Genomic DNA, 23,805 nt, shown 5'->3' on the forward strand with positions numbered 1-23,805 from the left:
TCTGTTTTTGTGCCAGTACCATACTGTCTTGATGATGACAGCTTTGTGATAGAGCTGGAAGTCCGGAATTGTGATACTGCCAGCTTTGCTTTTCTTTTCAACATTCCTGTGGCTATTTGGGGTCTTTTCTGGTTCCATACAAATTTTAGCATGATTTGTTCCATTTCTTTGAAAAAAAGTGGATGTTATTTTGATGGGGATTGCATTGAATGTGTAGATTGCACTAGGCAGCATTGACATCTTCACAATATTTTTTCTCCCAATCCATGAGCATGGAACGTTTTTCCATTTCTTTGTGTCTTCCTCAATTTCTTTCATGAATATATTTCTGAGTACAGATCCTTTGCCTCTTTGGTTACATTTATTCCTAGGAATCTTATCGTTTTGGGTGCAGTTGTAAATGGGATTGACTCCTTAATTTGTCTCTCTTCTGTCTTGTTGTTGGTGTATAGGAACGCCACTGATTTCTGTGCATTGATTTTATATCCAGCCACTTGACTGAATTCCTGTATGAGTTCTAGCAGTTTTGGGGTGGAGTCTTTTGGATTTTCCACACAAAGTATCATATCATGTGCAAACAGTGAGAGTTTGACTTCTTCTTTGCTGATTTGGATGCCTTTGATTTCTTTTTGTTGTCTGATTGCTGTGGCTAGGGCTTCTAATACTAAGTTGAATAGCAGTGGTGAGAGTGGACATCCCTGCCGCGTTCCTGACCTTAAGGGGAAAGCTCTCAGTTTTTCCCCATTGAGAATGATATTCGCTTTAGGTTTTTCATAGATGGCTTTTATGATATTGAGGTATATACCCCCTATCCTTATACTCTGAAGAGTTTTGATCAAGAAAGGATGCTGTACTTTGTCAAGTGCTTTTTCTGCATCTATTGAGAGGATCATATGATTCTTGTTCTATCTTTTGTTAATGTATTGTATCACGTTGATTGATTTGTCGATGTTGAACCAACCTTGTAGCCCAGGGATTAATCCCACTTGGTCGTGGTGAATAATCCTTTTAATGTACCGTTGGATCCTATTGGCTAGTATTTTGGTGAGAATTTTTGCATTCATGTTCATCAAGGATATTGGTCTGTAATTCTCCTTTTTGATGGGGTCTTTGTCTGGTTTGGGGATCAAGGGAATGGTTGTGTCATAAAACGAGTTTGGAAGTTTTCCTTCCAATTCTATTTTTTGGAACAGTTTCAGAAGAGTAGGTATTAATTCTTCTTTAAATGTTTGGTAGAATTCCCCTGGGATGCCATCTGGCCCTGGGCTTTTATTTGTTGGGAGATTTTTGATGACTGCTTCAATTTCCTTAGTGGTTATAGGTCTCTTCAGGTTTTCTATTTCTTCCTGGTTCAGTTTTGGTAGTTGATACATCTCTAGGAATGCATCCATGTCTTCCAAATTATGTAATTTGCTGGCATATAGTTGCTCATATGTTTTTTTTGTTTTGTTTTGTTTTGTTTTGTTTTTTCCATTTGAGAGTAGTCATTTGTTAACTGACCAGATTACAAAAATAATCATGGCAGATTACTTAGTTCATACTTCTAATAAGCCCATTGATCTGGTCTTCCCTGTTACCAGCATCTCCACCTTTTACAAAATGGGTGGTCTTTTTCTTCATTCCCCCTCGTGGAGAAGATAATTTGAAGGGCCATAAAATGTTGTTTGCTTCTTGAAACGTTTTACAGCAGTATAGATCTCGTGAATCTGATCCTCCATGCAGATGATGCCGTATTTACCAAGAGATCCGTCAATCAATGTGTTATCTGTCAGGGCAATTCGCTTCTTGTTGATTTTGCCATAACCACGCTTGTAGATCAATTCATTCACCGACTTCAAGTTTCGATACCCCCATGCTATATAAGGTTCTACAATCTTTAGCATGTTAACTGAAGCCTTGTTGAGCTTAACAAAGTGCCATTGAAGATCTGGCAAAGGCAAAGAAGCTGAAACACCTTCAAACCTTTGGGCTCACACCATTGATATCTCTCATCCTGATGACAAATGCCAATCTGGGTTCCACAGGTACGTAGAAGTTGCCAGTTTTTCTTGCCATCCTTGCCATTCAAATCTCAGTTCTGTACATCTGCATATATTCCTTGTGGTAATCCTAAGCGTTTTCATAGATAAGCTTCCTTCTTGCCTTTTGAAGCATTTTCTGAGCAAACTTCTTCCTCAGATGCTTGATCTTCAACTCTGCGAAATTCCTTGCTTCTTCTTAAGAGTTTCTGGCACAGCAGGAACCTTCTTTTTCTTCTTTTCTACAGCCTCCATGGTTCCAGCCAGAAAAGAGGAAGTCTCCTCATAATATGTTCTTATAATTGTTTGTATTTCTTTCATGCTGGTTGTGATCTCTCCTCTTTCATTCATGATTTTGTTGATTTGGGTCCTTTCTCTTTTCTTTTTGGTAAGTCTGCCCAGGGGTTTATCAATCTTGTTAATTCTTTCAAGGAACCAGCTCCTAGTTTCGTTGATCTGTTCTACTGTTCTTTTGCTTTCTATTTCATTGATTTTGCTCTGATCTTTATTATTTCTCTTCTCCTGCTGGGTTTAGGCTTTATTTGCTGTTTTTTCTCTAGCTCCTTTAGGTGTAGGGTTAGGTTGTGTATTTGAGACCTTTCTTGTTTCTTGAGAAAGGCTTCAATTGCTATATACTTTCCTCTTAGGACTGCTTTTGCTGCATCCCAAAGATTTTGAACAGTTGTGTTTTCATTTTCATTGGTTTCCATGAACTTTTTTAATTCTTCTTTAATTTCCTGGTTGACCCATTCATTCTTTAGTAGGATGCTCTTTAACCTCCATGTATTTGAGTTCTTCCCAACTTTCCTCTTTTGATTGAGTTCTAATTTCAAAGCATTGTGGTCTGAAAATATGTAGGGAATAATCCCAATCTTTTGGTACTGGTTGAGACCTGATTTGTGACCTAAGATGTGATGTATTCTGGAGAATGTTCCATGGGCACTAGAGAAGAATGTGTATTCCGTTGCTTTGGGATGGAATGTTCTGAATATATCTGTGAAGTCCATTGGGTCCAGTGTGTCATTTAACGTCTTTATTTCCTTGTTGATCTTTTGCTTAGATGATCTGTCCATTTCAGTGATGGGGGTGTTAAAGTCCACCACTATTATTGTATTTTTGTCAATTTGTTTCTTTGCTTTTGTTATTAATTGGCTTATATAATTGGCTGCTCCCATGTTAGAGGCATAGATATTTACAATTGTTAGATCTTCTTGTTGGATAGACCCTTTAAGTAGGATATACTGCCCTTCCTCATCTCTTATTACAGTCTTTGGTTTAAAATCTAATTTGTCTGATATTAAGATTGCCACCCCAGCTTTCTTTTGGTGTCCATTAGCATGGTAAATGGTTTTCCACGCCCTCACTTTCAATGTGGTGGTATCTTTGGGTCTAAAATGAGTCTCTTGCAGACAGCATATCGATGGGTCTTGTCTTTTAATCCAATCTGATAGCCTGTGTCTTTTGATTGGGGCATTTAGCCCGTTTACATTCAGGGTAATTATTGAAAGATAGGAATTTAGTGCCAGTGTATTGCCTGTAAGGTGACTGTTACCGTATATTGTCTGTGTTCCTTTCTGATCTATGCTGCTTTTAGGCTCTCTCTTTGCTTAGAGGACCCCTTTCAATATTTCTTGGAGGGCTGGTTTCGTGTTTGCAAATTCCTTTACTTTTTGTTTGTCCTGGAAGCTTTTTATCTCTCCTTCTATTTTCAATGACAGCCTAGCTAGATGTAGTATTCTTGGCTGCATATTTTTCTCGTTTAGTGCTCTGAATATATCATGCCAGTTCTTTCTGGCCTGCCAGGTCTCTGTGGAGAGGTCTGCTGCCAATCTAATGTTTCTACCATTATAGTTTACATATCTCTTCTCCTGAGCTGCTTTCAGGATTTTCTCTTTGTCTCTGAGACTCGTAAGTTTTACTATTAGATGTCGGGGTGTTGACCTATTTTTATTGATTTTGAGAGTGGTTCTCTGTGTCTCCTGGATTTTGATGCCTGTTTCCTTCCTCACATTAGGGAAGTTCTCTGCTATAATTTTCTCCAATATACCTTCTGCCCCTCTCTCTCTCTCTTTCTTCTTCTTCTGTGATCCCAATCATTCTAATGTTGTTTCATCTTACGGTTTTGCTTATCTCTCGATTTCTACCCTGTTGATCCAGTAGTTGTTTATCTTTTCCTCATCTTCTTTATTTTCCATCATTTGGTCTTCTATATCGCTGATTCTCTCTTTTGCCTCATTTATCCTAGCAGTTAGTGCCCCCATTTTTTATTGCACCTCATTAATAGCCTTTTTGATTTCGACTTGGTTAGATTTTAGTTCTTTTATTTCTCTAGAAAGGGTTTCTCTTATAAATTCCATGCTTTTTGCAAGCCCAGCTGGTATCTTTAAAATCGTCATTCTGAACTCTAGGTCCGACATCATACTAATGTCTGTATTGAGTAGGTTCCTGGCAGACAGTACTACCTCTTCTTCTTTTTGTTGAGGTGATTTTTTTCCATCTTGTCATTTTGTTCATAGGAGAATAGATGAATGAGAGAACAAAATGCCAATAGGGTAACAACGTCCCAGAAAATATACTTTAAACAAATCAGAAAAGACCTGAGACCAGGGGGAAAGAAAGGGAAAGAAAGAAAAAAGAAAGATAAAAAAAAGAAAAAGATAAAGATAAAAACAAACAAAAACAGATCAAAACCAAAAAACAATACGATCAAATATGATCAGGCTGGTGCATAGATCAGTGCCACACCCTAGATTTTGGGTGTATTTTGGTCTGTTAGAAGAAAGTGCCTCCCAAAATTTTAAAGAAAGAAAGACTTATATATGTACAAAATAACGGTTGGTATGATGAAGGGATGGAATATGACTGTAAAGACGAAAATTATAAAAAATTTTATAAAAGGAATTGATAAGTTGTTTGAAAAAAGAAAGAGGATTTATAAAAAAGAACGAAAAAAAAGGGGGGAGAGAATGTGATCAGGCAGGAGACTAGAACAAAGTCATACAGTAGAGATTTAGGGTATATTTTGATCTATTAGAAGAAACTGTATGTCAAAATTTTAAAGAGAGAACAACTTATATATATATGCCAAAAATAAGGGTAACTACTATGAAGGGTTAGAATATGACTCTAAAAATGAAAAATAAAAATGTTTTTTTAAAAAGGGAATTGATAAGATGTTGTTTGAAAAAGGGAAGAAGAAAAATTCAAAAAAAAGTTAAAAAAATTACTTTGAAAGACTAAAGAATCATGGTTAAAAAGCCATGAATTCTATGTGCAGTATTCCCCTAGTGTTGGAGTTCTGCCATTCTCATTGATTGGTAAACTTGGTCTTGACTGGCTGTTCTTGCTGATCCTCTGGGGGAGGGACCTGTTGCTGTGGTTCCCAAATGTCTTCGCTGGAGGTGGAATTGCCCCGCTCTTGCTGGTCCGAGCTAGTAATCTGCTCGTGTTTGCTCATGGGAGCTTTTGTTCCTTGTAAGCTTTCCGTACAGCTTTGGAGGATGAGGGTGAAAATGGCGGCCTCCCAATCTCTGCCCCAGAGGAGCTGAGAACTTGGGGCCCCGCTCCTCAGTGCGCCCGCAGAGAAAAGCAGTCAATCACTCCCATCTCCCCGGTCTCTGTCCGCACTCCGTGCTCACCCGGCCTGCAACCGAGCGTTTCTATCTCTGGCACCCAACTCCGTGTGGAGTCTACAAACCCAGCAGATCCCTGCGATGTGCTCCCACACCGCTCCTCCCAGGGGAGGATGGGGAGTATCCCCGGATCTGCCACTTGTTGGGTCCCTCCTGGAGGAGCAGTGGCCCGACTGTGTCACCGATCATGGTTTATGGCAACCTTGAGCTGAGACCCCAGGCCTCGGCTCCGTCTCTGCAGCTGGCTTCCCTCCTCTGATACCTGGGAGTTCTGCTGCACTCAGGCATCCCTGGTCTTTCTGTGACCCCGAGGGTCCTGAGACCACACTGTCCCATGAGGGCTCCACCTCCCGCTTAGCCACTGGAGTGATGTCCTTCAGCGGAGCTGACTTCTCAAAGTTCCGATTTTGTGCTCCGCTGCTCTATCACTTGCCAGAAGTGGCCGACGGAAGCCCCCTCCCCCGCCGTTTATCCTCCCGAATATCGCCTCAGATTCACTTCTCCGCATGTCCTACTTTCTAGAAAGTGGTCGCTTTTCTGTTCAGAGAGTTGTTGCTATTCTTTTCTTCAATCTCCTGTTGAGTTCCTAGGTATTGAGAATGGTTTTATCCCTATTCAGCTGAGTTCCTGAGACCAGACGAAATCCAGGTCTCCTACACCTCCACCATCCTGCTGCACTCATGATCAGGAAATTCCAATTTTTTTTTAAGATTTTATTTATTTATTCATGAAAGACAGAGAGATAGAGAGAGAGGCAGAGGGAGAAGCAGGCTCCTAAGGAACAGGGAGCCTGAGGCGGGACTCAATCCCAGGACCCTGGGATCATGACCTGAGACGAAGGCAGATGCTTAACCATCTGAGCCACCCAGGCGCCCAGGAAATTCCAATTTACCTTGACTTTTGATCATGTGGTTTTTCCCTGTGTGGTTTTAGTTCCTTCCTGTATTTCTTGAATATCTTCAAAGAGACTTTCTTTGTCACCTCTGTCTTAGTGTTTATTATTTGAAGTTCTTGGGCGGCTACTCTATCTGCTCACTCAGGCTCATGGTGGATTGTTTCTTAGTAAATTTTAGATTTCTGATTTGTGACCCTCTTCACTGGAACTCAAGCTGAAAATTCTGGTTGAGGATTTCCTGAGGTGAAGTTATGTGGCACAGGTGCCCCTGGGGATCACTGACTTGTGACCACTTTTTCATGGTAGTTTCTCAGCTTATGGTTTTCTGATCATGCACACTAAGGTTTCAAACCCCAATGCCACATAATATTGAGTTTCCAACAGAGAACTTTCCCTAGTCTCAGGCCAAGTGGACCAAACCCTGTTTTCCGCCTCACTGTGCTAATGGGGCAAAGTGAGCACTGTCAATGGATATGTCATCCTTTGGGGTTCCCATTTTTATGTGAGATCTCAGGTCCTACTCCCTCTCTGAGGAGACCTAAAGCCTGTCTCCCCTCTCTATATGACCACTAAAACCCAACGTAGTTTTTGGGGGGGTTTTGAGAGTTGTTTTTTTTTTGAAACCAAGACTGACCTCTCTCCCCAAGGATGCCGAAGCATCAGCTTGCATTTCAGGCTCTATATTTCATGTATCTCTTTAATTTTTGTCTCTGAATATTTCCCTAGCTTTCATGTGAGCTCATCTATGCTTTTAAAGGAATCTTCACTGCATTATGTAACATGCATAGAAACTGTGTTGCAGGAGGGTTTCACATTGTAAAGTCAGCCTCCATGATTAAAGCAGATTTCTCCTGAGAAATCTTAAGATCTGGCAACACCAGGTCTGTTTCAGCAGGACTGAAATAGGCTAGAACCTTAGGCGGGGGAGTGTGCTCTGTGTTCAGTCTCTAAATTGTCACTTGCAATATTATTCTCATCCCTGTGTTGGCATTTATGATCCAGCATTGTATGCTGCCTACTATTTCCAACTTTGAGGCTCACTTCTGTCAAAGCCCATCAGCTAAATACCAACAGGAACACCTATAGCCAAATGAAATTGCTTATATTTAGCTGCTGCAGCAAGTCAAATTGACAACATAGAATCTTTGGAGCATCCCTAGTAGGGAGGAGAAGGTTCTTATAGGATTGGGGCTGTGCTAAGTGATTCTCAGGAGCAACTGGGGGCAGCCATGGGTGTGATACTGTGGACAGGTACATGCAGTTCAATAACTGGATATCTCAGTAACCTGTGTTCAGGAGGCAGAAGAACCAAGCAGAGCTGGGACTACCACTGGTAAGACCAGCACTTGCTCAAAAGCAAAGATTGACGGTACTTTTATAGCTGCAGTAGGTTTCTTAGGCAGAAACACAGTTTGTGAGGGTTCTCCTTGCCCTGTTGTGGGGGTTCTCCATTTCCCATCCTGAACATTATAACACCAGCAATCAGCAGGGTTGATTTTCAGTTTTCTCACCTTTTGGGGTAAACGGTTTCTGTAAAGAGAAATCCCTGTTCCAAAAGAAAGCACAGTTCTTCCAAAGCTCCTGCAGCAGGAGTAACTAACTGCTTGGCCCTGCCCATGTTGCAGTCTCTGGTTTCCTGCTGAGTTCTGATTCATAAGGGCCATAAAGCTGTCATATATGTGACTCACCGTATTCACTGCTTGGGTATATCTCTCAAGTTGTGTTTTCACTCTTTAAAGCCCAGTCCTCAGAACACTAAGGAATTAACCTAAGAAAACACCAACTCCCACCTGCTGACAATGCAATGAAATTGGTGAAGCAGCCAGGTGACCTGTGGTGAGGGCCATCCCCACTCCATTCTCCTAAAGACGTTATTTACCCTTTGTCGGTCCAAACACCCCAGTGTGAACCAAGGCTGGCCCAGCAAGTTCCCTGGAGCATGTGCCTCATTCCAGTTTGTGTTTCTTGACCTTCACTAGGTTTGTGAAAGCCATCACTGACAGGCAGAGAATAACTGAAGAGTAAATGGCCATGGGAATAAACTTGAGATATTAGCATAGGGACGCTTGGTTGAAATGTGACTCATTTTCTATGTCAGAACTCTGATGAATTAATTTCAGCTACTGATTTTTCTTTTTTTTAAGATTTTATTTATTTATTCATGAGAGACAGAGACAGAGAGAGAGAGAGAGGCAGAGGGAGAAGCAGGATCCCCTCTGAGCAGGGAGCCCGATGCGGGACCCGATCCCAGGACCCTGGGATCATGACCTGAGCTGAAGGCAGACGCTTAACCATCTGAGCCACCCAGGCGCCCCTACTGATTTTTCTTATGTGTTTCTCAGGCTGAGTTGGCCCTCTGTTTATTGCATGAAAGCCCAGGAAGCAGCTTGTTTATTATGCTAATTAATTGGAAGGTAGGCTATGGATGCCACCCGTTAGATTGTGCATTCATTTCTGAATCTTTGTAAAAAGAAATTGTGTTTCTCTATTGAAGAAGCACTTAGTTATTGGAAAACTGTGAGGAGATATCATTTTTAGTTTTTATGCTTTTAGTTTACTTTAGTAAATCAGAGGTTTAGTAAAACCAGTACATGGGAAATAGCAAATCACTCTACCATTTTGTTTTTGTGGGTACATGGGATTAATTATGTTGCATCCTAAGTATCTCTTAGGATGATTTATGATGTGGATGATGAGCTGGACATGTTTTCACTTTGGGGTTCACTTGTGTGAACTTGGGAAGATAAGAAGCATATTATTCTTGCAGTTTTCTTTGTTACCCCTTCCCATGGAATGGATTCTAGCAACAACCAATCCCTATCCCAGTTCTGTTCTGTGTCTTTACTACTGATACAGAGAGAAGGCTAAATGGTTTCTTTGATCCTTTGATAGTTTATATTCCTTATGAAACTCTGATCTATGTGAAACCCTTGGTACACAGTAGACTCCTCTCTCCTTCTCCCCTTCCTTCTTCCTCTCTGTCTCTCTTTCCTGCATGTGCACACACACACACACATGCACACAGACACGTGCACACAAACACATACTCACACCTACCACCACACAAAACACAGAATATAATTGCTAAGATTACACCCATTTAGTAGCTAACTCATTTTCTGAGTAAATGTTACAGTCTAAGGCTCTCTCTCTTTTAGCTTATTTTCTTTTTAATATATTTCTCCAATTGTAACATGCACATTTCTTTCACATTTTAACATTTCTGAAATTCTGAAATAGGGATGCAACTTACAATCAAAGACTACTGAGACTTTATGAAATATGAGAAGGTTTTCCTTGAGCATATCTTTGTGAATATTGGTTGTATAAAGAAATAACAATAAATTATTATAGGGCTTAACTATATGTATTTAATATAATTATATATCTATTTAATAATATTTTATATATTATATATAATCTAAAATAAGGACAACAATAGTGCTAAGTTGAAAGATTGTGATAAGAATTAACATGCTTTAAGGTTTTTGTATTTTTCAGAAAATGGTAAAAGAACCAATTTATATTAAACTCAAATAAGTTCAGAGGTACCATATCTGGCTTGGGTGCCAAAGTTATTGCTTCCTTTTTTGAAGAATGTGATTCTTTTTATTGTGGTAAAAGATATGTAACATAAAATTGACCATTTTAGCCATTTTAAAGTGTACGGTTCAGTGACATTAAGTACATTCATGCCATTGTACAACCATCACCACCGACCATCTCTAGAACTTTTTCATCATTTCAAACTGAAACTGTGTCCTTATTAAATAATAACTCCCCATTTCTCCCTTGCTCCAGTCCTTGGCAACCATTATGTTTTCTGTCTTATAAATTTGATTATTCTGGATACCTCATGTAAGTGGAATCATGCAGTATTTGTTTTGTGTCTGGCTTATTTCACTTAGCATAATGATTTCACATTTCATCCATATTTTAACATATGTCATAAGTTCCTTCCTTTTTAAGGCTGAATAATATTCCCTTGTATGGATATCTCACATTGTGTTTATCCATTCATCTGTTGAAGGAAGTTCGGTTGCTTCCATCTTGTGGCTATTGTGAATAATGCTGCTATGAACAAGGGTCTACAAATATCTCTTTGAGACCCTGCTTTCCATTATTTGGGGTATATCCAGAAATGTAATTATTGGGTCTTAGGGAAATTCTATATCTCATTTTTGAGGAACTGCCAGACTATTTTCCACAAGGGCTATGCTGTTTTCCATTTCCATTTCCATACCAGCAATGGATGAGGCTTCCAATTTATCCATAATGAAGTGATTAAAAAAACTCTGTGTGTGTGTGTGTGTGTGTGTGTGTGTGTGTGTGTGTGTGTTTGTGTGGTGATTTTGGCTAGGATAAGAAAGACATGTAAAATATTAAGTAGTACACAAAAATAGTAATGAAAATTCCAACATACTCTTGCATATCCCCAACCTGCTCCCCAGAGGCAGCCCATTTCTCTGTTGACAGTTACTGTCATAAGCCATACCTTGACTGTTGGGTTCATCCAGTTATTTCTTGATCTGTTGACTTTAGATTGTGTCCAATGGGTTTCTAACTTGGAAAGGGTAGAATTTAGCTTACTCAAAGTTAGCATGTAGTTCACTAACACTACTGCCCATCTCCTACCTCCTCTAACTTTTCAGGGTTGTATAATTTTGAGTTGTCCCATAGGTTCCTATTATATCTTTAAGTGAACATCATTAAACTTCCATCTCCTGTCTTCTTACCAGGCAGGATGAGGCTACGGGTGGCAGGCTTGTTCACTCTGCTTCCTTTGTTCCTGTTTGCCTTCCCACCAAGGTTGGCTGTGTCCTCACTATTACATTAGGATGAGTGAGTCTAGCTTAGTGGCTATGAGTCAGACCCTAAATCAGACTTCCTGGAAATTTATCTGGCTCTGCTCCTTATAGGAGGAAGACACTGAGCAAGTTACTTAGCTTCCTGGTGCCTCAGTTCGCACATCAGTGAAACGAAGGTAACAGCAATAGGTACCTCATGGGTATATTTTGAAAATTAAGGCAATCTTCATGAAGATGCCATAGTGTCTGTCTGGCATTTAGGTGTCTGTTCAAAATGATGATGAATGTGATGATGGTGATGATGGTGTCTTGTCAGGACTCACAACTTTAATATCTTTTTTTTAGTTACGTCAGTTCCAAATGTTAAATTATTAAACAGTTATCATCATGATTCTATAAACACTAGGGCTATAAACCCAAGTTGTAGTGATGAAATATTTCTTCAGTTCTGGTTTCCAGTATCATGATCCCCTATATACCAGAAGTAAGAAAATATTTTTAGTGTCTAGGTCAAGTGGATTCTCTCTTTTACATTTCATAGTTGCTCAAAATAATGGGAAATTTTGTTTTGCTTTGTATTTAGATCTATGAAATTCATATACAATTTTTTCACTTGTGTGTGTATATTTTTGGAGTTTCTAAATGACTTTCTTTTAACATTGAGGGAAGAAACTTGCACCTTCTTCCAAGCATAACTGTATATTTCAGCTTCACCTTTGTTTGGTATTTCCTACTCAGGAAGATGGCTTTTGTGAAGCCCACAGATGTTTGTTACAAATTGGACAGACTGTTGATAGAAACCTGCCATACAGGGATTTCTTTTTATTCATTTCTGAAATTATTCACTGTTTATTTTATCCCTGATTTTCCACTTCCTTGGTATCTGCTATCTGTTTGTTTGTTTGTTTGTTTGTTTTCTGGAGTAAATTTGTAAGTTACTTATTTAGGGAGAGGACGTGTGAGATAAATTTTCTGAGTGCTGAAAATATTTGGCATTTTTGTTGTTTTGTTTCCTTTTTTGCTTTTGCTCACACTTGAATGATTGCTTGGTTGAGTGCATAACAACAGATTTTTCTGCCAGCTCTCAAGGCATTACCCAGTTGTCTTTCCGGCATAGGTTGTTGTAACGGAAAGTCCCATGTCAGCCTGTATGCCTCTGTGCTCTCGGCTGCCATTCACCTCCCTCACCAAGGCTGGGCTGCAGCTGCCTTGTTGAGCTTCCACTGACTTTCCTTCTCCAGCAGTGTGTGCGACTCGACATCTACTGTGGATTTTCTTTTATAATTCAATTAGCCACGGTATAGTACATCATTGGTTTTTGATATAATGTTCATCAATTCATCAGTTCAGTATAACACCCAGTGCTCATCACATCACGTGCCCTCCTTATTGCCCATCCCCCAGTTACCCCATCCCCCACCCCCTCCCTTTCTGCAACCCTCAGTTTGTTTCCCGGAATTAGAGTCTCATATGGTTTGTCTCCCTCTCTGATTTCTTCCCATTTAGTTTTCCCCCTGTACCCCTGTTGTCCTCTGCACTATTCCTTATGTTTCACGTATGAGTGAAACTATAATTATAGTTACATTATAATTATGTTTCTCTGATTGACTTATTTCACGTAGCATAATACCCTCCAGTTCCATCCATGTCGAAGTAAATAGTAGATATTCATCCTTTCTGATGGCTGAATAATATTCCATTATATATGAACCATATCTTTATCCATTCATCTGTTGAAGGGCATCTCAGCTCCTTCCACAGTTTGGCTATCCACAGTGGACATTGCTGCTATGAACATTGGGTGCATGTGCTCCTTCTTTCCACTACATCTACTGTGGCTTTTTTAAATTCTTTATTTTGTTAAGTATTTGTTACTGTTTTCCCTTATATTAAAATCTTTTTTTAATTCTTTTATGAACATTTTAATGAGGTCTTTAAGAGAGGGAAGAAAAGTAATGTGTGCTCAGTGCTCCCTCTTGCATCAGAAGCACAGCTTCTTTATGGATATGGTTCTCTGTCCCTCTGGTTAGTTTCATCAGAGGCTTGCTTTTAGAGAACAAACTACTGGCTTTCTTGATTCTCCACATTGTAGCTTTCCTTTGTATTTCACTAGTTCCTACTTTTATCTTTATTACCACCTGTCACATGTATTCTCTCCCTTTATTACTATTTTAGCTAATTCATTTATTTGGATGTCCACTTACTTTTAAGCCTTTATTTCCCTAATACATGCATTTAAGCCTCTATGTTTCTCTCTTGTATTGATTCAGCTGCATCCGTTGGTTTTGATATGTATTTTGTTTTGATATGGAGTTATTATCATATGGTTCAGTTCTAAATAATTTTAAATTTTGTTTTGATTCCTTTTTGATCCAATGGTTATTAAGAAGGCATTTATTCTTCATTTGCAAATAAATATAAATTTTATGAAATGTATTGACTTGTATACCCACTGTGTTATGATTAGAGAAAGTGGTCTATAAGATAGCAGTTATTTGAAATTTATAGGAACTTCATGGTCTACTACTTGGTCAATTTTGGAAGGAAAGAAAGGAGGGAAAGCTGGACAGAGGAAGGGAAGGAAGGAAACATAAAGAGAAACAGAAAAAAAAGAAAACAGGTGCCTAGAAGAATCTCTAGTCTCTAATTATTAGATCCAGAGTTTTATATGCACTAATTTGCTGAAAATTGTTATTTCTGTTTATTGAATATTCTGTGTCTTTCTTATTTTTGGTCTCTTTATTTCCTAATATAATTGAGAGAGTGTTTTGAAGTCTCTTGTTCTGGTGGTAAAGATGTCACATAATCCATGTATTCTATTGATTTTGCTTTTTATATATATTATGATGATGTGCATAGAAGTTGAGAATTCAATTTAATGAATTAAACCTCTTACTATGTAGCAACTATGTAGTAACATTTTCTACTCCTTAATGTCTGCTTTGTTTTAGGCCCATTAAACCCTGCTGGATTCCTTATCTTTTGTTTTGGATTTTTTGTTGTTCTTGTATATGTATTTTCCTTCCTTTTGTTTTCAGTACTTCAATACCCTTATGTTTTAGGTGTGTCTCTTATAAATAACATATCTCTAGATATCATTTTAAATCCAGACTAAAAATTTATTTTAACTGGTGATTTTAATTGGTATTTGCCTAGTATGAATCCAGATACATTTTCCTTGTTATTATCTTGTTTTTATTTTCACTTTTGTTGTGCTTTTTGTTTTTACTCTCAGTCAGTTTTTCTCTCCTACTTTGAAATGTACATAACTCTTTCTGTTCATTTTGTAGTTATCCTTGAAATTCATCTTGTATTTTACCTAAGTCTAAACCTGAATATTTTAACACACTTCTGAAATATTTAAAGGACTTTAAAATCACCCATTTGTTAATGGAGATACTATTTTCTTTACAGAATCTAATTTTTTAAATAAACCTCACAATTGCTGGAGTGTATATAGTCATTGTTTGGATTCACAAACATGTCGTTGGCTTATTTGCTCATCAGTCCTTCCATCTTAAACCATGGACCAGCATTATTTTTCTTCTTTCTGCAGTGAATCCTTTAAAATTCCTTTGGTTTAAGTCTTTTTTTTTTTAATTCTATCTTTAAGGGTCTTAATGCTTAAAGTTGACAGATAATTTCTCTCAATATAGTGAAGATATTAGTCCATTGTGGTCTGGTTTCTGTGATTGCTGGATGTTCATCCTTGCTGTGTAAGTTATCTGTCCTTTGCCTTTGACTACATTTAAGATCATCTTTCAATTTCATGTTCACCAGTTTAACAACAGCATGTCAGTTCTGTATATCATTTTAAATCCAGACTAAAAATTTATTTTAACTGGTGATTTTAATTGGTATTTGCCTAGTGTGAATCCAGATATATTTTCCTTGTTATTATCTTGTTTTATTCACTTTTGTTGTGCTTTTTGTTTTTACTCTTAGTCAGTTTTTCTTTCTCCTGGTTTGAAATGTACATAACTCTTCCTGTTCATTTTGCAGTGGTCTGGAATCAAACCCACAATATCTCTGAAGTCTGCCTATATTTTTCATAAATCTACCTTAGCTTATATTTTACTCTTTAATTTTAACTATTCTTTTATGTTTTTATTTCAACTGAAAATTTTTCTGTTTTTAAAATTCAATCCATTTTCTTTTTTTTCTATTTCTGATAGTCTTACTACTTGCTCATCTTTAAGTATCTCTATTTACCTATTTCTGTAAATATATTTTTATTATGTTATATCCCCATACATTTTTATATATTATAAATTATTTTTATATTTCTATAACTTTTTCTATATTTCTACAAATATTTCCATAAATATTTTATGAATAATGGTTCTATAGTCTTACTATTCCAATACGTGAAATCCTTGATTGCTCAAAGCTGTGCTTTCCTACTGATTCTCACTCACAGTGACATGCGGTCTTTTGTACATGGTGATCTTTGTCAACTCATTGCTTGATTTTATTACGTGGTTAAATTTGGGGGGTTTTTACCACAGAGGTTTGATTTTATTTCTGCTTGTAGCCAGGAGCCATTGCTTATTTGACACTGTCAGAACGTTCAGAATTACAGTTCTGAAAGTGGGGTCCTTGAATCAGCAGCATCAGCATCACCCATGAACTTCTTAGCAGTGAAAAATTTTGGATACCATTCCACAGTGAATAAGAAACTCTGCTGGTGAAGCCTAGCAATCTACAGTTAACAAGCCTTCTAGGTGATTCTAAGCCATGCTTAAATTTGAGAACTTCCATAAAGAATCTTAGCTGAGCATAGGCGTTCTGTCTCAACTTCTTCATCTTGTGTCTCTAACAAGGCCATGTAATTTACTATCCTTGTTACCGTTGGCATTTTAAATCAATGCAATTCTGCCCCTTCTAGTAATGTTTTATGAGATGGTGGTAATCTTGACGTTTTTTTCTCAACCAGCAATATCTCAAGTGTGTTCAAATCCAGGGTGTTATTTTGTAGTAAGAGAAGCCCTCAGAGCATCTAGTTAGCTATAATGCTGCAAGTGACACTCTGTTCATTGACGTTTTAATTTGACAAATGTATTTTTTATCTCTAAAGTGCTAAGTTCTTCATTTTAAACATATTAAGCACATTTATTTTATTACCTTTATCTGATAATATCAATAGCCGCAGTCACTGAGATCTAATTTGGTGATAGTTTTGCTTACCCTTGCTAATTGTGGCTTATTTCCTTATATGTTTAATTTCAAACTGAGGTTTCTTTTAACAGTTATCTATGGACATTTTCTGAGGCCTGTCTTTAACACATTCTCCCAGAAGTGATTTGCATTTGCCTCTGCCAAGAATCAGGGTGCGAGATTTCCAGTCCCAAACACTCCAAACTATGTGTTCAGCTGCATTTTTCAAGGCACATTGAGAGTGTGAAATCTGAGTGTGAGTGTAGGCTTGTGGTTAGTAATTCTCAGAGGTGAAGTCACCCTAGCACTCTCCAGAAACAATAGGTTACCCACAAGAATTTTAGAGACAAGAATAACTTCAAGGCTTTCTGTCTCTCTCACTCACTGGTGGGGAGGAAGACTTCTTGCTTGAGCATGTGTCCACATGCGCTGTCTTCTCACTGAATTTTTCAATACCACATGGGCAGCCTCTATATCTCCAAACCATAAAGTGTTGTGTGGGTTGGGATGGGGGTGTCACTGCTGTTGATGGTGATGATAGAGGTGATGTTAGTGGTGGTGGTGGTGTGGGTAGTGATTGTGGTAGTGGTGATGGTCGTATGGGAGGGGTTATGGAATGTCAACATTTCTGTGAAATGCTAGATAATAAATATTTCAGGCTTTGCAAACCAAATGGCCTCTGCACAACTACTGAATTCTGCCTTTCTAGTGCAGAATAGCCGTAGGCATATGTGAATGAATGGATGTGGGTGTGGTTCAATAAAACTTTATTTGTGGACACTGACGTTTGAGTTTCTTATGGTTTTCATGTGTCTTGGAATATATTTATTTACTTCAACCACTTAAAAATATGAAAATCAGTGGTGTCTGGGAGGCTCAGTCAGTTAAGCGTCTGCCTTCAGCTCAAGTCATGATCCTAGGGTCCTGAGATCAAGTCCCACATCAGGCTCCCTGCTTGGTGGGGAGCCTACTTCCCTTTTCTCTCTGCCCCTCCCCCTACTTGTGCACTCTCTCTCTCTCTCTCATGTGTAAATAAAGTCTTTGAAAAAATCTTTCTTAGCTTGTAGACTATACAAACTTGTGTGCTGGTTGTGTCCTGTGGGCTACAGTTGCCAATTCCTGGTGGTAGTATTAGTGTTGGGGATGATGATGATGGTGGTGGTGGTCATGATGGTGATGGCGGTGATGGATGGAGATGATGGTGGTGGTGATGATAGTGGTGGTAGTTGTGATGGTAGTGAAGGAGTTGATTGTGGTGGGGGTGAAGGTGGTGGTGCTGAAGGTAATGGTAGTGATTGTAGGATGATGATGTTACTACAGCTGATAAATGTGGTGGAACTGGTAGAGGTGGACATGGAGGCGCTATTGGTGAAGAAGCCACCTTCCTTTAACATCTTCCTTCAAACTGAGATGGAGACCCACAAAGCTAAAGCAAGTTGGCATAACTTTTATGGCAGCAGTGGCCTTAATACACAGGTTTTCTCATTTCCAATATCACAGCATTTCCTCTGCACTTCTCTGATCATTAATGAATTGAGTTAGAATTCCTGCAGACTCTTTCCTGGAGGTACTGTGACAAAGCCTTGCTCACTAGCAGAAGTTTGGATTGGCCTTGTGCACAGGAAGTCACAGGTCACCAAAAGTGATAAGTTTGATGATGCAGCATTTTGCAATTGTAATGTGCCATTTAAATGTTAAATAACAATAACTGATCTGGTTCTGAATGCTTCATTAACTGTCTCCACTGCCAAATCACAGGCTTTTCTATGTGTTTCTGCCAAAGGCAAATTTTAACTGTTTTAATGAGGATTTGCAAGCAGCTCTTTTCTCTCAACACTTGGGCACTGGCAGAAACATACATCATTTGCTTAGCAGGAGGCAAGTATTTCTGTTTACACAAAAGGCATCTAACAGTGTTGGGGTTTAGGGAAGACCTAGCACCTGGTGCCCTAATGTTTTCCTTAATTGAGCCATCTGAGAAGGGATTAAAAGTGTTAGGAGCAATCCGTGCCTGTCACACATCCCAAGCATCTTGGCTAAACTAATTGCTAATTAGTTAATTTTCCACATCAATTGCATAGTTTGCTCTGTTCTGTTTCTACTTGGAGATGCTGCTCTAAAGGTTGTTTTATGTGTTAAATGTAACTGTTACTACACAAAATCTTTGGCATGTAAGGTTGTTAATCAGCCACAGAGATACAGGTATTAGATACTATTTTGTAAAACTCCTTCTACTCCACACTAAACAAATCCTAAGCCCAACAGTGCAGATCTTTAAATCTTCCTGTTGGAAGGGTGTGTGGGAGCAGGGGGAGGTGAGACAGGAGACAGAATTATTAAAAATCTAGAACAGTTCACAGACTCAGAAAAAAGAAAAATATGAGAGAGTACTTCCATTTGTCTTTACTTCTGTGTTCATGCCTTTGTTTGGAAATCACTGTACTTATAACACTGGCTCCTGAAACTTACATTTGATTTTTTCTAGTTATTCCTCAGAGCATAGCATCTATTAAACATTAGAGACAAATTTGAGAAAAATGCATCCTGTAATGTATAATCCCAATTTCTCCATGGATAGGTCTGTGTGTAATTCTACCATATTCATAGTACATAATTCCTGGTGGAGTGTGCTAGGATTCTTTAAAAAGGGTATATGTTGTAGGGGCTAGAAGCAGATAGAACATAAATTTGCTCAGGCCCTGTTCTTAGTGAGGAAGTTGGAGGCTTTTGCTGTAGCATGGGCTGCCTATTCTGACTTGAAACTCAGATATACCAAAGCATCTCCTATGTTTGGGTGTCTAAGTGTTCTATTTCACAGGGAGGAGGCAGGCTTAGCCTGCAGTGTTTTCTCCATCAGCAGGTCACATGACCTGCCTGCCAGTGAGGCTTCTCTGGTCCAGCTAATGTTTGAGAGACGCCGCCTCTGCTTACCAAACCATCTATGGTGTCTGTCATTCGGTGTTCCGAGCCATATGTGAAATGCCTTCTCCTCACTCCAGAGGTACAGACTGAGGTGCAGACTGAGACTTTGTTTTGCTTTATTTTGTTTTTAAGACAATTTCATCCTTACGATATATTTGCCAGAAAAAGAATGTACTATTTTATCGACCATTCAACAAGAGAGATCAATTGTAGTTATACCAGTATAACATAGTAGCCCAGTGATAACAACCCATCCCCCGGTGAAAGCAGTAAACCAAATGCAGTATATCCCTAAAATGGATTATTATTCAGCTGTAAAAAGGAGTGAAGTCCTGATACATGCAACAACATCGAAAGCATCATGCAGAGTGGAAGAAGGCAGACACAAATACCACATATTCTATGATTCCATTTATATAAAATGTCCAGAATAATCAAATCCATAGAGACAGAAGGTAGACCAATGGTTGGCAGGGGCTGGGGAAGGGAGGAATGGGGAGTGGCAGCTTACTGGCTATGAAATGATGAAAATGTTCTGGAATTAGATAGCAGTGAGGGTTGCACAACTCTGTGAATATACTACAACCCTCAGAATTGTGTACTTCAAAAGTTAGGTGAATTTTATAGTGTGCAATATATCTGAATAATGCTGTTATTTTTTAAAAATGAATAAAACTACTAATAAAAAAGAGAGAGAGCAAGAGAATTGGCATCTTCCTGAAATACCTCATGCCTTTCAGATGTGAGACCTGATGGTGCAGGCCCACAGTCTGGCCTCTCAGGTAATGGGTCACTGTGACTCCAGCTGAGTGAGGAGACCATAAGCCTGGAGTCCAATATACCTGGGTTCAAATCCCACCTATTCCTCTCCCTCACTCCTCTCTGTTTGTACTTAAATCATTCATGGTGAGGGTTTAGGACCTTGTAGAATTTGAAAGACACCACGAGAGACATGACCCCTGAATCCCTGAGGCCACTGGGGGCATTCACCTTCTTGGCAAAGAGAGTTGGTAAATCAGTCTTAGCCTGTGTGTTTGAGGCCAGAAAACCTAATTGATTCCCAACTCGTGAGAGAATCCATCTTTTAGAGGGCAGGTTTACATTATCCTACCTGAGACTGCTCCCTGGACCCAGATTGCAAATTTATCAATTAGCAGTGAGGAATCAATCTCTTGGGGACTGAGGGCACGAAGCCTGTATCAATGATCCCACACACCCCCGTCCCTGTAATAGGCAGCTTATGAATTTGCAAAGAGAACTAACTGTCCCATAGGCCTGTTTTTAATTTTTGTTTTAAAACATGTTCATCCAAGCCAGCATGCTACCTTTGCTCTGGCTGGCCTAGGAGGGCTTCCATCTCCTTCGGTGGCTTCTATGTGGGTATGTAAAGGCAGATAGGTACCTCTTCTGCAAGTTCTGACAAGAGAAATGAGTTCAGTCATTCAATAATATCATAGTCTTGTGAGCTTGTAGACTTGCAAGATGGCTCACTTGGTTCTCTTTTCTCTATAGAAGTGGTGGTAGCACCTCTCAGGCTTGTTGGACAATAGTCTGATGCCTTGGGTTCATTCCCAAGAAGCAGGCCCCAAGACAAGAATTGAAGAGTACCAGTAGAGGAGAGGGGAAGTGAGATAGGGAGGGAGGGTGCCACCAAATGGTGCATTGCCCAGCAAGATAACTTCTGGGCAACTAGGAGGATAGGCTGCTGGGGCCTTGAGACAGCGTGCGGGACACCTGCCTCAGACTGTCCCACCAAGTGACAAAGATGCTGGACATTCATCCATCCACTTTCCCTCTGTCATTAGCTGAAGCTGCAGCTGGGGCCTTTACCCCTCTGACCTGGCCTGTGATAGCCAAAATGTTGCCATGAGTCCCAAAATGGTGGGAACCAGGGCATGGGCAGGGGCATCCATGGACTTAGCTCATCTTGTATATGTGAACTCATCATCATCCCCCCCTACTTTCCCAAATCCATCCCTCACCCGTTGTTTCCTACTTTGGCAATAGCATCTCAGTCCACCAGGGGACTGGGCCAGGAGGGGTGCTTCATTCCCACATTCTCCACTCCTCTGCCTCATTTGTGCATATTTTTTTAAAGATTTTATTTATTTATTTGACAGAGAGATATCGAGAGCACAAACACAAGCAGAAGGGCGGAAGAGGGAGAAGCAAGCTTCCTGCCGAGCAGGGAGCCTGATGTGGGGCTCAATCCCAGGACCCTGGGATCGTGACCTGAGCCAAAGGCAGACACTTAATGGCTGAGCCACCCAGGCGCCCCTCATTTGTACATATTTAAGGAAGCACTCAGGCCTGTTGATCCTGCCTCCTACATGCTCCGGGACTGAACACATCTCTCCATTCATGGCCCTTCCTGAGGTCCAGCCACAAACACCTCAGCTGGGATTCCTGCTTCCGGCCTTCTCGGATACACCTGGAGGACTTCCCTGTCCATCCCGCCCCTCGCTGGCTGCCTGAGGTTGTCAGGACAGGTTCCATTGCTCCTGCCACCATCCCCACCCTCTTGTCTCTCCCAGCCCTCTGCTCCATCCTGTCCTGACAACCTCTGCACTGCCCCCTGTCCTGCCAGTTCCTTGCCTTGAGCCCTAAAGCATTTGACAGCCAGGAACACTCCCCACCCTGCCTTGACCCCCACCTCCTCCTCACCATTCAGATCTTATCTTCAATGACAGCTCCACGGGAGGCCCTTTCCCAATCCCCAGCCCAGGTAATTGCTCTCAGTTTCTTGTGTATTCTCTAAAGGCAGGCTTCTCCTTGTCTAGGTCACTAGGTACACTTTAGTGCTTATTCACAGACAGTTCTCCTGTGCCCATTAAATGCCTGTCAGGTGGATGCATGGAAGTGCCTGATATGTGCTCACCACATGCCAGGTGCTAGACACATGCCAACCTCCTTCCTAACCTGGTTTTGGGGGAGGGACTTCAAATTGCATTTTGAAAAGTTTCTGGTGATGTTGCATTAGGGGTTGAGGCCACCTCTGCTCAGGCCATAGTCTGCTCTGGAGAGCTGGCTTTCGTCCGCCCAGAGCCTGATTCTCCAACCCCAGACACCGAGAGATCATTGTCGCTTGGGGTGTGGAGTGTTTGCTGGTCCAGGTTAGAAAGCCTTCAGCATCCAGACTCATAGGAAAACAGTGCTCCTATTATACGTAGACATCATTATCTTTACTTAAAATAGGGAAGAAATGGGAATCATTACCTGTTTGGGGGAAGGATCAGAGTAGTTTGCTGGTTTACTGCTGGCTTAAGTGCAAAAACTTTGTAGATGAGAACAGAATGCTTGCTCTTTGTGCCAAAGGAAGTTGTAGGAAATCGCTTGATGAAAATCCGACCCTCATCACCGAATGTATGGAAATATGCTTTCCCCCTATACGATATAGAATTTCTGGCTGGAATAGGAATAGGAATTCCTTAGGAATAACTTCCTAAGTGAAAAGATTATTTATAAATCAAGAAAAACCATAGCATTCAATAACTCAGTCTAAGATAGGTGAGCTCTTAAAATACCCACCTGGCTAGGTTAGTGGCTATACAGGTATTTTTCTCTCAATTGATAAAGGTTTTGTTTTCATCAATGAAGTTCTTGTCACACATATTTGAGGGTCCAGTTGTAGCCTATATCGACAAAACCTTAGTTATTCGTCAAGTCCTCGTGGACCTGACGAGGACCCATCTTCAGAATTGCAAGGAATGGTGAAACTGCTGATCCCTAACCTGGAAGAGCTCACAGACCCATTGAGGCAAAACCCTGTCCAAGGTGAATCACAGAGAGAGCATTGCCAGTGATGTCACAGAGGCCTGACGTGGACACCGCTCCATGGGGTAGATGATGTGTAGCAAAGACTGCTTATGGGGTTAGCAGGAAGCCAGGGAGGAGAGAGCAGGGACAGGAGGGTGTGACAGATCCCGTGGGCTCAGTACATGCATGGGCCAGTTCAGAGCATAGATTTGTCTTCAGGAAAGTGAGGCATGAGGCATCAGGCCTTGGAGTCTAATCTGAAGCCTGGAGTCTGGATGGTAGGCCCACATGACCCTCTCAGGAGAGACATAATCACAAGTCCCAGTGTAATCCCGACCCTCACACCAACGGTGCTGGGGAAGGACTTGGCGAGCACCATTCATAATTTTTGTACAAAAATGAGTCAACGTAAATAAATTTGGGAGATTTTTCATAAACATCTTTACTTGCAGTATCTTGAAAAATGAGAAGTGGCAGCGTAGAGACACCTTTCAGCAGGGACAGAGGCAGCAGGTATCAGGAGCCAGCGACTGCCCCGAGACATGGGTGCACACCTGCCTGGCCTGGGGACCCTGGGGGCACTGCCTTGGAGACCCTTGGTCTGACTACCAGCTGAG

The 23,805-nt window shown here is 40.3% G+C and overlaps 1 protein-coding gene, 1 long non-coding RNA gene and 1 pseudogene across 4 annotated transcripts in view; 1 reads left to right on the forward strand and 2 right to left on the reverse strand.

Moving 5' to 3' along the window:
* SYNDIG1 (synapse differentiation inducing 1) overlaps positions 1 to 23,805 on the forward strand; it is a 235,909-nt gene that overhangs the window by 67,196 nt on the left and 144,908 nt on the right. The gene's annotated exons all lie outside the window — the stretch shown is intronic.
* LOC112828139 (large ribosomal subunit protein uL30 pseudogene) lies at positions 1,531 to 2,273 on the reverse strand (annotated as a pseudogene).
* On the reverse strand, positions 20,711 to 23,169 carry LOC112828106 (uncharacterized). The gene is made up of 3 exons (XR_003209412.2): positions 22,961 to 23,169; positions 22,649 to 22,838; positions 20,711 to 20,848 (listed from the first exon to the last, which is right to left on the reverse strand). It is a non-coding gene; the product is annotated as an uncharacterized lncRNA (long non-coding RNA).

The sequence above is a fragment of the Callorhinus ursinus genome, unplaced genomic scaffold (assembly GCF_003265705.2).
Source record: "Callorhinus ursinus isolate GAN/ISIS: 27379988/994484 unplaced genomic scaffold, GSC_fseal_2.0 scaffold111, whole genome shotgun sequence".
In the NCBI taxonomy this organism is placed as follows: domain Eukaryota; kingdom Metazoa; phylum Chordata; class Mammalia; order Carnivora; family Otariidae; genus Callorhinus; species Callorhinus ursinus.